The sequence below is a fragment of the Gossypium arboreum genome, chromosome 6, assembly GCF_025698485.1.
Source record: "Gossypium arboreum isolate Shixiya-1 chromosome 6, ASM2569848v2, whole genome shotgun sequence".
Lineage (NCBI taxonomy): Eukaryota > Viridiplantae > Streptophyta > Magnoliopsida > Malvales > Malvaceae > Gossypium > Gossypium arboreum.
The window spans coordinates 44,367,044-44,378,423 of NC_069075.1; the positions used below are offsets into that span (position 1 = coordinate 44,367,044).

Genomic DNA, 11,380 nt, shown 5'->3' on the forward strand with positions numbered 1-11,380 from the left:
GAGGAGGCGAGCGAGCAGAAATACAATGAACTCCAAAGCAGACTTCATCTATGATGACTATGTTCCAAAGAATTTCAAAATCCGCCATCATAGACATTTGTTTTCTTGTAACTTTAACATTATTTTAAGAATATTTTGAATATTCATTTACAATTTATATAATATATTTTTCGTATAATTTTGTATTATTTAAATTTGCGTGTTTTGGTTGGATTTCATGGTATATTTGTTGTTTTTATCGAATTTCTTGCAGGAGGGTTGGATATAGGTGCAAAAATATATATTGCAAAACTGGGCAAATTAGCGGCGTTTTTCAAAAAGCGCCGCTAAAAGCACAGGTCCCTAGCGGCATTTTTTATAAAAAGCGCCGCTAAAAGTATAGGTCTTTAGCGGCGTTTTTCAAAAAGCGCCGCTAAAGGTCTGGTCTTCATGCGTTTCTTAAAAAGCGCCGCTAAAAGTCTGAGTCTTCGCGCGTTTTTATAAAAGCGCTGCTAAAGGTCCTGGTCTTTAGCGGCGTTTCTTAAAAAAGCGACGCTAAAAGTACAGGTCTTTAACGGCGTTTTTTATAAAAGTGCCGCTAAAAGTACAGGTCTTTAGCGGCGTTTTTAGAAAAAAACGCCGCTAAGTTTTGTGGCGCTGCATATAGCGACGTTTTTTGCGGCGCTTGGGAAAGCACCGCTAAAGGCAAAAAGAAAACGCCGCTAAAAGTCTGTTTTCCTGTAGTGCATATATAGGTAGACTCTCACATACGCTATGTTAGTCCTATAATCGACTAAATTGTAGCTCTGATACTAACAAATGTAACACCCTCACCCGTTTTCAACGCTAAAATAGGATTACGGAGCATTACTAGACTTACAACACATTTAAACATACATTTAATTAGTACATACAATCATCATTCAATCTCAATCAATTTGTCCCTAAAACAAGCCTACGTGGCCCTAAACATACATTGGGAGTGATTTGGGATTAAATCGATAACTTAAGAAACTTTCATGAACTTCAAAAAAATTCTTAAAACATGGGTCACATGCCCATGTGGCCGGGCCGTGTGTCTCACACGGCCACCAGACACACCCATGTCACAGGCTGTGTGGACATTCAAAATGAGAGCACATGGCCGTGTCCCAGCCCGTGTCCAACCCCATGTAACTCTCTAACTTGAGTCACATGGCCAACACATACGCCCATGTGCACTAAAAATTGCCACACATGCCCGTGTGCCAGGCCGTGTGCTAGGTCGTGCCAAACCTGTAGGGTATACTGACTTATGCCACACGACCATGTCATATGCCCGTGTGTGAGGCTGTGTGGAGCATACTAACTTGATTTCAGTTTCAACACCAGGGGACACACGGCCGTGTACTTGACCGTGTGTCACACACGACCGAGACACGCGCCCGTGTGGACAAAATAGGCTATTTACCAAGCCATTTTGACACCAAAATTGTCACACACCTACACCATAGTTCAAAGCATCAACTTAAAGTATAATAGGCATTAAATCCACCTCAACCATCTACCATTTAAACCATTTCAATGCCAACAATATACAAGACACACAATATTCCAATTTACCATTTAGTTCATACCAAATATCAACTAGTTCAAACATCAAAATGACCAAACTCAAATATGCATTATTTGGCCTAATCTCACAAGTATAACATATTCATCAATTAACACATAATTAAACAGTATAAACACACAACCAAACCAACCAAATTAAGATAACTTCCATGGCTATATATACAACCAAATCACAAACCACATATCAAAGGCCATTTGCACATATATATACATCCAAAATAACCCAAAATGAGCCAACTCTCATGGCTATGTTCAAAACCAAATATTTAACATTTACAAGACATTTCAAATGACCAAATCCATTACTAACACATAACCAAAATGACCAAAGTCCCTATACATGCCATATACTCAAAACATAAGCTCAAAAGTACCAAATTGATAATTGGATATTGTGACGAAGTCACCAACGATCCCCGAATCCGAGCTAGCTTTGAAATCACTATAAAACACGGTAACATAAACAAAGTAAGCTATATAGCTTAGTAAGCTCGTATGAAATAATTTGGCCAAATCATAAATATACAATTCATCAAATTGAATATAACAACATATAGTTCATTTATCTAACAAACCTTTTCACACATTCAATCATAAACTTATGTCTAAACTTCAAAATTTCTTTGATTTAAGCTTATACTATTCATGTACATACCTGTACCGTCTCGTACCAATATCATACTCAACCACGTCTTTTATTTACCCATTAAACCATTAGGAATAGAAGTCGGATACTCAAAGTCTCACACGATAAGTCCTATACCATGGCCCATAGCCAAATCAAGGTAACTTATCTCCGACGTTCTGATATCATGGCCCGAAGCCAAATCGGTATAACTAACAGCCGAAGTGCTATATCATGGCCCAAAGCCAACTCAATGTATCACCTAATGACATGTCACTAGCATCCTAAACTATTCCTAAGGTTCAACCGAGATTTTGAATGTCAAATCATCGTCAAATCATTATCGATCATGTCCACAATCTCGTATTTATAATTTCTGCAATATCAAGCATATGAAATATATTTGTATTGAAGTTTATTATATATGAACTTACCTCGGATGCTAAAATGGTGAATCGAGTCAACTATTCTTTAACTTTATTCTTTCCCTGATCTAAGTCCGTATTTCTCTTTTCTTGTTCTAAATATATTCAAAACTGACTTATTCAATCATCTATTTATTCAATTTAGTCCAAAACACACTTTAAAACACATTTATACTTTTGCCCCTAATATTTCACATTTTCACAATTTAGTCATTATTTTATAAAATCACAAATTAATGAAATTCCAAATATACCTATGCTAGCCGAATTACTATTATGCCCTTAACAGCCCATATTTTTCATTTATTTCACATTTTAATCACAAAGTTTCAACATTTCTCAATTTAATCCCTATTTTGCATTTTCACTAAAAATCACTTAATGAAACTTGTATATCTATCAACAAGCATTCATAATCTATCAAGAAACTTCAAAATGCACATGTATTCATCAATGGCATCATTCAAAATCTTTAACAGTTTTGCAAAATAGTCCCTGGGCTAGCTAGTACTGGTTGCAACAATCACAAAAACATAGAAATCATTAAAAACGGGGTAAAAATCGTACCTTAATAGACAATGAATGCTTGACCGATTGAAAAGCCCTAACAATGGCTTTCAAGCTTGTAAAAATCGGCTAAGGATGAAGAGAATGAAATTGTAACACCCCGAATTTGGGCCTAGAAGTATTGGGCCTTGAGTGGAGGTCCGTAAGGAGGTTGTATATAGGTATTTAATTGTGCAATGAAATGAAACAATTAAATGTTTGCTTTAGTGGTTAACGGCTTTGAGAAGTGTTGGAGAAATCTTGGGTTCAAACTTATGCTTTAGCAAAAATTTTGGTATTAAGTGAAAAAAACCTGAATGCTTGGATGAGGGCCTTTTAAATTATTGTGGTAAATAAATGACACAAGGAAGCATGTAGTCTAGTGGTTGTGGTGTCATTAAGGTTGTATGGGAGCCTGGGTTCAAGTCTTGGCTCTTGCAATTTATTTTGTTTTTTTTAAAGGAACCTGGACTTTGGCCTTTAGTCCTTATAATTAATTGGGGATAAAATATGACACAAAAAGCCTTGTGGCTTAGTGGCAAGAAGCGTGTGGAGCATCTGAGGGGAGGCATGGGTTCGAATCCCATGGCAAGCAAGGAGCATTTATTTTGCTAACAGGGGGCGGCAAGAGTTGGTGTTGAATTTAAACTCTGATGTTGGAGGGATCCCACATCGAGAAGCTAACATAATAGTGGATACAAAGCTGGCTTTAAATAGAGGGAACCATGAGGAGAGTAAATGTACCTTTCTTGGCCGATCCCTTTCATTGTATGGCGTGCTCGTTTGGGTTGGGCGTCGGCTAAGAGTGCTCGGGCGTGGATTAACTCCAGTCTCCTATCGGTGTGTATTTCTCACTACTCTAGTCAGTAGGATGGCTACTTGGTCGCGATGGTGAAAGGGGCCATGTGGGCCCAATGGGCCTACTGCCTAATTGGATAAGTTGTTTGATTGTGTAGTAAATATTAGACTAGGCTAGGTGAATATCATATCTGTGGCTAGATTTGGGCTAAAAGGGCCACACGAGCGTGTGGGCCCATTTGGGCCGAGAATAAGCTTTAGGCCCATTCGTATTGTTATCCCTATTTAGAATACTTTAGTTTACTAAAATTACCGAAATACCCTTAGTTTGTAAAAATACTGAAATACCCTCGATTTGTAAAATTACTGAAATAGCTTCGACTTGTAAAATTACCAAAGTACCCCCGATTTACAGAATTACTGTTTTTTCCCCGATTTACGTAATTACCATTTTACCCCTGATTTACATAATTATCGTTTTACCCTCGACTTACAGAATTACCGTTTTACCCTCGATTTACAGAATTACCATTTTACCCTCGATTTATAGAATTACTGTTTTACCCTTGATTTATAGAATTACTATTTTACCCTCGATTTATAAAATTACTAAAATACCCTTGGTTTGTAAAATTACCAAAGCACCCCTAGTTTGTAAAATTACCAAAATACCCTTGGTTTGTGAAATTATCGAAATACCCTCAATTTGTAAAATTACCAAAATACCCCTAATTTACAAAGTTATAGAAATACCCTTGACTTTCTAAAAATTATAGAAATACCATTGGTTTACAAAATTACTGAAATACCTTTGGTTTGTTGATTTACCAAAACACCCTTGTAGGATGAAATGACTAAAATAATCCTATTAGGGTAAAGTGACCGTAAAGCCCCTGTAGGGTAAAGTGACCGTAATACCCCTATATGGTAAAATAACGAATATGCCCTTATGTTTCGTATGGCTGATGTGCTTAGGATTTACATATATTGATATTGGATTAGTTAAGTTTGAGTGACAGGTGGTGGTTATCGTAGGCGATTGATTTTGGAAACGTTTCAACTTCAACCCGTAACAGGTGTGTACTAACCCTCGTAATAGCTTAGATTAATATTTGCTGAGAAGCCGAAATGCTAAAATACCGGTATTTTGAGAACTTGTAATGTTGCATTTGGGTATAGATGCGATAAATACGATAAGATCGTTGTTTGGATTATGGAACAGGTAAGAACTCAATTTTGTGCACGATGGTAAGTTGGGCCTCAATGGGCTGAAATTGGGCCCAATGGGATTTCGGACCCATTTGGGTAGAATTGATAGAAAATGGAATTTGGAAAAGTTATACGTTAACACGGTTTGTATTATTGTAAAATTTGGGTTAAGTAGGCTAAATCAGCATTCGTAAGGCCTATTAGGGGTTTTGGGCCCAAAATCCCAAATTTGATAAAGTGGGTTAAAGATAATTGTTTAAACACTCGAAAATATTGATAATTGTAATGAACATGGAAAACCCTGATATTTGGTAAAATTACGACAATACCCTTATAATGTGAAAAATGATTGTTGTGCCCTTGTGGGCAAGTGACTGACTTGGACTGTGTGGTTGACGGATTTGATTGTGAATATATGTTGGTGATATGAATGACTTGACTGTGATTGTTTAATTCAAATATGGGCATGACATTCTGCATACATGACATGTTGCATTGGGTTGGGTTTTTATATGGATGGAGGAAGTGCAAAAGGGCTTATGCCCCGCCATCAAAAAGGGCTTATGCCCTGGTTTATCAAAAGGGCTTATGCCCCGCCACGAAAAGGCTTTGCCCAGTTATTAAAGAGGCTAGGCCTCAGATATATGATAAAGCAACTATGCCGCCAAAGGTGTGTTGGTTGGGTGGGTTGAGTTATTCCCCACATGGTGTGTTGGTTGGTACGGTGGAGAGTAGCAGATGGTGGGTTGAGTAGTCTCCCCAAATGGGCTTGCATACATTCATTGGTATTTCATGTGATATTGAAATGGGCTTGCATACATCCATTGACATTACATGTGATATTGAAATGGGCCTATGGGCCATACCGTTTACAGTAAAGGCTTCGACCCAGTGAAATGATTTATGAAAAGGCTTTGGCCCAAAGGATATGGTTTATGAAAAGGCTTCACCCGATGAATCGTTAAATGAAAGGCTTCACCAAATATGTCAAGACTAAATAGGGCTTTGACCCGATTGTACCGACATCGTGTTTTCACTTGTTTGTTTGTTATTGGGATTACACACGAGTTTTCGTAAACTCACCCCGTTTCTAACTGCAAGGGTAATCCCTAAGCTTATATGGTTTGGAGCTGCGAGGGACTCGGAGATGGCCATACTACTGTTTTTGTTTCTTTTAATTGCAATAAGTAGCCGATTTATTTCCTTATAAGTTTTATCTTATTAATATTATTATTTGGTTTTGGGTTGTAATAAGGCCATTTTAATTATTTTTATGGGATTATTTTATTTTTAATTTTAATCTGTTTGTTATTAAATGGGCTAGACTTAGGACATGTTTTCAAAATGATAATTATTTTCAAAATAACACCACGCCACGATTATTCGATTTATCAAAGATTTCAACTTAAATAAATTACAACTCGATTTAACCAAGTGTGGCAATGGTTGTGGGCATGTCTAGGATTGGATCCATTAGAAGAGCTTGGTACTTAAGCAGTCTTCATGACTCACCTCCTCTGTTACGGATTCCTTCCTGGTGCCTAGCTCCCATTCACTTTGTTAGCATAACAAAAGTCGGTTTTTAAAGAACTAAAACGAAACATGGGTTTTTAACTTCAATGTGGCACATCAGATTCGGCCATAACGTCTGGGCCAAGTTTGGGGTGTTACAGAAATAGATTTTGGTTTTTTTTATTTAATTAACCTTATTTGACAAATTACCAAATTATCCTTAATAATAAAACATTTTATATCATCCATTTCATGTCCATTAATGTCCACTTACCTTAATAATGGTCCATTTACAATATAAGGACCTTAACTTTAAGGTTCTATAGCTATTAAATACTTTTAGCTAATTACATTTTACGAGATTTAGTCCTTTTTACTAAATTAACCAACCAAACGATAAAATTTCTTAACAAAACTTTCACACAATTACATTATCATGCTATAGACATTAAAATATTAATAAAATAATAATTTTGACTTTATATTTGTGGTCCCAAAACCACAATTCTGATTTGACTAAAAACGGGCTATTACAGTTTGAACTTGTAACCACAAAGGTAACCCATTATGAGGTCACCTTCTCAAAAGATCCTTAAATCTCTCCCATGCATTATGTAATGTTTCCAAATCAATTTGAGCAAAAGAAGAGACATTTTTCCTCAACTTAGTTGTTTTAGCTGGTGGAAAGTACTTCAATAAAACTTCTCATTCATCTTATCCCAATTCGTGATAGAACTCCATGGAATTGAATTCAACCAATGTTTTGCCTTGCTCCTTCAAGAGAATAGGAACAACCGTAAGTGTACGGCATCATTAGTAACACCATTAATTTTGAAAGTGTCGCAAGTATCTAGAAAGTTAGCTAAATGAGGTTTTGGATCTTCATGTTGCAACTCATCAAATCGAACATATTGTTGTAGCATTTGAATTGTATTAAGCTTGATTTCAAAATTATTCGTAGCAGCTATTGGTCTGACAATATTAAATTCAGCCCAAATCAGAGTAGGCCTAGTATAATCATACATAGTCCAAGGAGCGGGACGTGCAAGAGACTGCTGATTATTTTGATTATCATCCATGTTCATAATAATGTCTGTTTTCTCTTGATCGTATATTAAAATCTCTTGACCTTGCCCTGCTAATCTTGCCTTGCTTCTCTAACTACTCTTCGATTTCTACGAGCAGTCTTTCAATCTCACTATAAAAAATTATTGGTTCTAACTGGTTGCCTCTAGTCAAAAACTAAAAGAACGTGTAAAAATCAAACAAAAGAAAAATCAAAATGTAATAATTAATTAAAAATATATTAAAATAAAAATAAAATGGCTAAATTAATAGAAATAAAGTTTTTCTAATATTTTAGTCCCCGGCAACGGTGCCAATAACTTGATGCAGTTGTAAACCAACTAAAAATCTGGCTAAGGTAAGTGCACCTATCAATTAATAGTGTAGCTACGGTGAGTAAAGATATCTTTTCCACGAAGACTAAAAGTACTAATACTTACCGCCTTTCTATTATTTAACCAATAAATTCAAGTGATTGATTGAAAACTAAAATTAACTAAATTAATTGCTAGCGAACACGATAAAAACAAATCAGGATATAATCGAGTAAACAACCAAGAAGCAAAACAATACCTAGAAAATAATTCATCTAGATTTCATCTGTCATTATCAATCTAAATTACGCAATTTCTTCACTTAGTATCTTGATCCGTGGAAATCCCTAAATTATACTAAAATCTTTCTTCAAGAATAAGAGCAACTGACTCAAAGTTGATTAACTGAAATTTCTTTCTAACTAAAACCCATATTATCGCATTAACCCGATTTATGGAGTTCCATATTAGAGTTGACTCTAATCCGGTAGATTTATGCCATCCTATTTCTAGGATTGCATGCAACTCCACTTAATTACGCATGATCTACACTTAAACAGGGTCTACTCCTTGTCTGATTTAAGCACATCAAATATGGATCGATAATCTAGAAATACCAAACCAAGAATTAAGCACACATAATTGAGAACAAGATCTAAGTATTTATTGTGTAAAATAAAAATAAACAATAGAATTCATCATAAGGTTTATCTCTCTAGGTAATTAGAAAATTACTTCATGCTAGCAAATTAAAACATCCAAAATACAGTATAACCATAGAAACAAAGAAACTCATAATAATCTCTAAAGAAATCAAAAGGGAATCTTCAATCTTGATGGAAATTTTCTTTAGAATCCGCTTAAATGGTGTTTTTTTTAGTTATTTTCTTGAGTATTCTATGACGACTCACTCCTATTTTCTTAATTTTGTCATATATAGGTCCCAGAATGCCCGAAAGACCTTAAAAATCATTTTTTTTGTTGTTCGGAGTGTAATTCATGAAATCGACACGACTTGCCACATGGTCGTGTAGCAGTCTATATGGCTCATATGGCCGTGTGTCCAGACCGTGTGGCCCTTGTACCTTGCTCCAATTTTCTATTTTTCTCTCATTTTTCTCCCAAATGCTTTCTTAGTATAAAAACATGATCTTAAAGGATTAGGATCATAACATTCACCATTACATCGAATAATCACCCAAAAATGCATTAAGAATGAGACTAAAGCATGTTACTTTTAGCACCTATCAAACTTCATGGGTTTGATCTCTCGATTGACATCACTTGCACAAGTATAGTTTGCACATCTTTTTTCCGTACTCTTGTCCTCCCTTGCATTGGCTCAACTTGAAAATTTGTACATTTTCTGCATTGTCACAATTCTCCATTTCAATTGCTCATGCTATAGGCTACAATGTAAAATGATTTCGCTTACACATTTGCACTGATTTCATGCAAGATGGATTATTACCTCTTTTACTAGTAGAATATATGTGAATTACCTTAGCAATTATTATCATTGCGGATTAACAGTCGACGGATTAGTTAATTCTCATTCACCATTTAATTATTTTTAATCACCAACTTGCCAATTAAAATTTCACTGTTTCTGCCTATACAGTCCCTATGAAGATAATACTCTTACTCACTACTTTATTACTTCTTGATGATTGTGTATACTTGCACATCAATCGAATCTATATATTTATTTGCGACAATCTTGCCATGACATTATAGGTCATTTCTCATTGCGACATGATACATTTGACGTTGCGATGTCACATACTATTTTTGCAAATTTCCTTTGGTTAAAAACCTTCAACTTTCCAAAACTATTCTAAACACATTCCATTCATTATCAAACCATAAAAAAAAACATGCTAACATCAATTTAATCACTCCAATAATTCATCTAACCTTATATCAATACTTTTTTACTATAAGCTAATTACCTATTGCATTTCGTACTAAGTCATGAACATTTTGAACTATCTTAACAAGAGCATTAGCAATATAGTATACCATATCAAGTTTGAGACCATGTACATTCCATGATCAAAGAAAGATATTTAGACACTAATTTTTACAGCTAAAGGGCACATACACATAGTTACATACCAACACTAATTCAACTTAGGTACATGCCATACTTAAATCAAGGCAGGATATACAAACATTGCTAAGTTGGGAAAAATATAATATCATTTTCAACCAATTAAATTATGCCACATGTATTAAATAATCAATTATATTACGTCGTGTGTATCAAAATGATTTATTTTTTAATTTTTTTCATGTTTTATTAAAATGAGTTAATTAATTAACTCATATTCTCTCTCTGGATTCATTTATTATTCTTCTATTTTGATCAAAAACTAAATTTTAGATTTCAATAACATAAAAACCAATATTCAAATGTTTAGTGAAGTAGGCAAAACAAGAATAAAAAAGTTCAAATTTAGTGGCAATAACATATTCACACAACTAAAGACTTATTTGGTGAGCTATTCTTGGAAATCAGTTCAAAGCTTTCTTTTAGAAACTCCAAATGTAACAGCCTATTTTTCAGTGAAATCGAAACAGTGGTTTCGGGACAACAAATTCAACCCAAAAATAAAATTTATTTTTTTATTTATTAGATGGTCTGTATTATGATAGACATGTCGTGAGAAAATTTTGATACTAAAATTTTACCGATTAAGTGTTTAATTACAAGAAGGACTAAATCGCATAAAATACAAAAGTTGAATTCTAGTAGCTATAAGGATTAAATAGCTATGGAATTCAAAACTAGTGGTCCTTATATGGTAACTAGACCATTAAAGAACATTATGTAGATTTTTGGTTGCTCATCCATGGAAATTTAGAAAAAAAGCAAGGACTAAATTGGAATTTAAAAAATAAGTAAATAATTAAAAGATGAAAAGAAAATATCATCTTATTTTCTCATCTTCTTCAACCTAAAATACATGGAACCCTAGGAGAGAGAGAAGAAACTTTCATGGCCTAATTGGGTAAGTTCTCTTGTCTCGTTTTTAGTAATTTTAATATTTTTGAAACCGGGATAACTTAAACTATCTATTTGGGGGATTAATTTGAAAAGTTATCAAAGTATGGAAAATGGGTCACAGATGTAGATGCTGAAAATTAGAAATTTATGGTAGAAAATGAAAGGTTGTTGATAGATAAACAAGTTTTACAAAGTGATTTTTAATGAAAACATGATTTAGGGACTAAAATGTAAACTTGTGAAATTGAAGAAAAATTATGAATATTTATGAATACATGTGCTA

At 34.5% G+C, this 11,380-nt stretch overlaps 1 non-coding gene across 1 annotated transcript; it reads left to right on the forward strand.

Annotated features, from left to right (window-relative positions):
- The first annotated feature begins 7,267 nt into the window (after positions 1-7,267).
- LOC128294358 (small nucleolar RNA R71) lies at positions 7,268-7,374 on the forward strand. Its single transcript, XR_008284670.1, has one exon. It is a non-coding gene; the product is annotated as a small nucleolar RNA R71 (small nucleolar RNA).
- Positions 7,375-11,380: the final 4,006 nt, after the last annotated feature.